Consider the following 4,716-nt stretch of genomic DNA (forward strand, 5'->3'; position numbering starts at 1 on the left):
CACCTTGGTTTCTTCCTCACTGCTGTCCTCCCCCAGGAGGTTGTCCCTGACTTTCGATAGCCCTGCTTGGTTTGGTTTCCAGGGAGTAGTTATAACTTGAGGGTTAGGACGTGAGGCTGGCTCTGCCCAGTAGCCAGAGCTGTTGAACGTCGGGGAGGAGGCCTCTCTAGGGCTCCTTGTCTCCCTTGGTTTTTCACTCTCTTTTTTCTTTTTCATCTCTGGCATACATTCCTCAGGGCTGACCATACCCCTGTCTTGGTCGGGGGCTGGGAATTAATTAGGAGGAGACTTGATTACTCAGGTGAAGCCGCAGTTTTGAATATGCAAGGGAAGCTACAATCTGCAAGGGAGAGCGGCATACACGGTGAGGAAAGGCAGAATGAACGCACTGGGCATGGGTGAGATGGGGCAGAGCAGGAATGATGAACTCACATCATACTTAGTAGTGACAGGTGTAACGAGCAGAAACACAGAAGAGGTCCTACCAGCAATTGAGATTTCAAGCAAATTCCTGGACAAAAGATTAAAGCCATCGGTGGTGAGAACACTTCAGTCTGGTGAGTGCAGAGAAGGAAGCCCGTCAGCCTTGCAGAACCCTAGAGGGTCAAGGCTGCAGCTCCAGGAGAGCGAGGGTGGGAGGCCAAAGGCAGAGCTTGGTATAGAACAGTTGGCCTCCTTGTTGGCACTCAGGATGCCTGGGAGATGGGCTGGGGGGTGCCTAGGCAAACCAGCTTGTGTTCAGACCTGCTTGTGTCTTTTAGAAGCATCTCAGCCTGAAGGCAAACGTGGCCTGGTAACTCAGAGGGTCTGTGACTGACACTCAGGATTTTAGTCTGCTTTTTAATGGTTTCAGTTTAACCAACTAACGATACCCAGATATTTGAGGAAAAGCAGACCACAAGATAAACAGAAAATCTGACCCTGGAAGAAATGACTTAGGATTAAAAGAACTTCTTACCTCTAATTAGTATATTTCATAGATACCCCAGATACTGCAACTATAGACTTCTAGTATTGGCTACAAAAAGCCCATTTTGGACTCACATGGCACAAACTGGTTATATAAACGCTGGACAATAGGCAAAAACTTAGGAAAGGCACCAGAGAGAGGCCAGCTTTGATGAGGCTTGAGGGGGTGTGATGCCTTAAAAGAACACTTACAGGTGTGTTTCGTGCTTAACCTTGCCTTTTCCTTGAGGATGTTTTGCCATTTAGCTAGCATGGGGAAGAGACTATCAGGCGGGACTGACTTCCACTGGGCCAAGTTCACAGAGGTTCAGCCAGGCAGCTGGGACTTGACAAAATAGAGGAGGGCACTGAGCTCCCAAATCTATGTGCACCCTCCCTTAGAAGCATCTGCCAATTCAAGCTGCTCACTGTCTGTGCAAGACCCCCAAGAAACTCATCAGAATGCAGTAATTGTGGGGCTAAGGAACTGGTGGCCTGGAGACTGCAGCAGCCATGCTGTTTTGGGGCAGACAGGTGGTGGTTCAAGGCCCACCATGGTGGATTGACCCTGCTTGAGATGGCCAGGGTGCCTCAATGTCAGAGTAAGGCCGTAACAGAAGAAATCAGACTAAGAGGCTGAGCGCGGTAGCTCACGCCTGTAATCCCAGCGCTTCAGGAAGCGGAGGTGAGTGGATTACTTGAGGTCAGGAGTTCAAGACCACCCTGGCCAACTTGGCAAAACCCCATCTCTACCAAAAATACGAAAAATTAGTCGGGCATGGTAGTGAGCGCCTGTAATCCCAGCTACTTGGGAGGCTGAGGCAGGAGAATCGTTTGAACCTGGGAGGTGGAGGTTGCAGTGAGCCAAGATGGTGCCATTGCACTCCAGCCTGGGCAACAGAGTGAGATTGCATCTCAGAAAGAATAAATAATAATCAGGCTAAGAAAGCCTAAAACCAGACTTTTTCAGGATTTAGGCAATCTTCTAGCCAGAAGAAAAGTCTGAAAGAAGATAACGTTCCGAGTCTCCACATGTACCATTTTTAGTACCCATTACTCAGCATCTACTCAATAGTTACCAGCCTTGCTAGAAAGGACTTAATTTGCTGAAAACCAAGAGGGAAACAAAATAGACAATAGAAAGAGACCCAGGCAGGGGTGATTCAGATGTTGGAGTTATAACTATGAGATATATTCACAAAGGAAGGAAAAGATGGAGAATGTTGAGATATCTGGAATCTAGCTACTTCAGAGGCAGAGGTAGGAGGATTCCTTAAGCCAAGGAGTTTGAAATTACAGTGAACTATGATCACACCACTGCACTACAGCCCGGGTGACGGGAAAACCCTGCCTCAAAAAAAAAAAAAAAAAATCTGGAATCTAACAAAAAGTTAAATGGCAATTCTAGAACTAGAAAACAACTGAAATTAAGAATTAAGTAGGTGGTGGCCAGGCATGGTGGATCTGTAAACGCAACATTTTGGGAGGCCAAGGTAGGAGGACCACCTGAGCCCAGGAGATAGAGACAAGCCTAGGCAACATGGCAAAACCCTTTTCTCTAAAAAAATACAAAAATTAGCCAGATGGTGGTGGTGTGTGCCTATGGTCCCAGATACTCAGGAGGCAGAGGTGGAAGGATTACCTGAGCCCAGGGAGGTCAAGGCTGCAGTGAGCCCTGATTCCACAACTGCACTTCAGCCTGGGCAACAAAGTGAGACCCTGTAACAACAAGAACAACAAAAAGTACCACACACACACATAAACACCACACACAAACACCACACACATGCCACACACACACACAACACACATAAAACACACAAACACCACACACCATACAACCACATACACAAAAACACACACCACACACAAACCACACATACAAACACCACACACAAAAACACAAACACCACACACACCACACACACAAACACCAAAACACAAACACCACACACACACAAACACGCAAGTTTAGTAGACAACCGGGCACAGTGGCTCACGCCTGTAATCCCAGCACTTTGGGAGGCCAAGGCAGGTGGATCACCTGAGGTTGGGAGTTCGAGACCAGCCTGGCCAATATGGTGAACCCCCATCTCTACTAAAAATATGAAAGTTAGCTGGGCATGGTAGCGGGTGCCTGTAGTCTCAGCTTCTCAGGAGGCTGAGGCAGGAGAGTTGCTTGAACCTGGGAGGCAGAGGTTGCAATGAGCCGAGATTGTGTCACTGCACTCCAGCCTAGGGGACAGAGCAAGATTCTGTCTCAAAAAAAAAAAAAAAAAATTTAGTAGTTGGTGAGACACTAGATAATGTGGAGTCCTCCTTATAAATGCTAGAAATACTAGGAAAAATTGACTTGAACAAACTTTTTATTTATTTTTTGGGGGGTGGGCGGACGGAGTCTTGCTTTGTCACCCAGGCTGGAGTGCAGTGGCATGATCTCAGCTCACTGCAAGCTCCGCCTCCCAGGTTCACGCCATTCTCCTGGCTCAGCACACGAGTAGCTGGGACTATGGGCACCCGCCACCATGTCTGGCTAATTTTTTTTTGTATTTTTAGTAGAGACGGGTTTTCACCATGTTAGCCAGGATGGTCTCGATCTCCTGACCTTGTGATCCGCCCGCCTTGGCCTCCCAAAGTGTTGGGATTACAGGCGTGAGCCACTGTGCCTGGCCACAAACTTTTTTTTTTTTTTTTTTTTGAGAAGGAGTTTCACTCTTGTCCCTCAGGCTGCAGTGTAATGGGTGATCTTGGCTCACTGCAACCTCCGCCTTCTGGGTTAAAGTGATTCTCCTGCCTCAGCTTCCTGAGTAACTGGGGTTGCACCACCACGCCTGGCTAATTTTTGTGTTTTTAGTAGAGACGGGTTTCACCATGTTGGCCAGGCTGGTCTTGAACTCCTGACCTCAGGTGATCCTCCCGCCTCAGCCTCCCAAAGTGCTGGGATTACAGGCAAGAGCCACCGCGCCCAGCCTCAAACTTTCTTGAAAGAGACATCTGACTACCTCTTTAGGAATAACTGAAGTCATACTTCACTAAAATGAAGGATTTACAAGAAGAAACTGGATCTAATTCAGGAGATCGGTGGAGGGAAGTTCTAGGATGGCAGTTTCTAGACAGCAATTTGGTTCAGAGTCAGGTAAGAGGACTGAAGTTTCCCAAAAGTTTAGGGAGAAGATGGTAAGAGCAGAAAATCAATCTGTAATCTATTACATCTAAATTGATAAATCAAGGGCCAGGTGCAGTGACTGATGCCTATAATCTCAGCACTTTGGGAGGCTGAAGTGGGCAGATCACTACTAAAAATACACAAATTAGCCAGGTGTGGTGGGGGGCACCTGTAATCCCAGCCACTCAGGAGGCTGGGGTAGGAGAATCGCTTGAACCCGGGAGGCAGAAGTTGCAGTGAGCTGAGATCGTGCCACTGTACTCCAGCCGAGGCAACAGAGCGAGACTTCATCTCAAAAAAAATTAAAAAATAGCCATGCACGGTGGCTCACGCCTGTAATCCCAGCACTTTGGGAGGCCGAGGAGGGTGGATCACGAGGTCAGGAGTTCAAGACCAGTCTGGCCAATATGGTGAAACCCCGTTTCTACTAAAAATATAAAAAAGTAGCTGGGTGTGGTGGTGCACGCCTGTAGTCCCAGCTGCTTGGGAGGCTAAGACAGAAGAATCACTTGAACCCAGGAGGCAGAGGTTGCAGTGAGTGGAGATCGCAGCCACTGCACTCCAGCCTGGGTGACAGAGAGAGACTCCACCTCAAATAGATA

Source organism: Theropithecus gelada, chromosome 19, assembly GCF_003255815.1.
Source record: "Theropithecus gelada isolate Dixy chromosome 19, Tgel_1.0, whole genome shotgun sequence".
Lineage (NCBI taxonomy): Eukaryota > Metazoa > Chordata > Mammalia > Primates > Cercopithecidae > Theropithecus > Theropithecus gelada.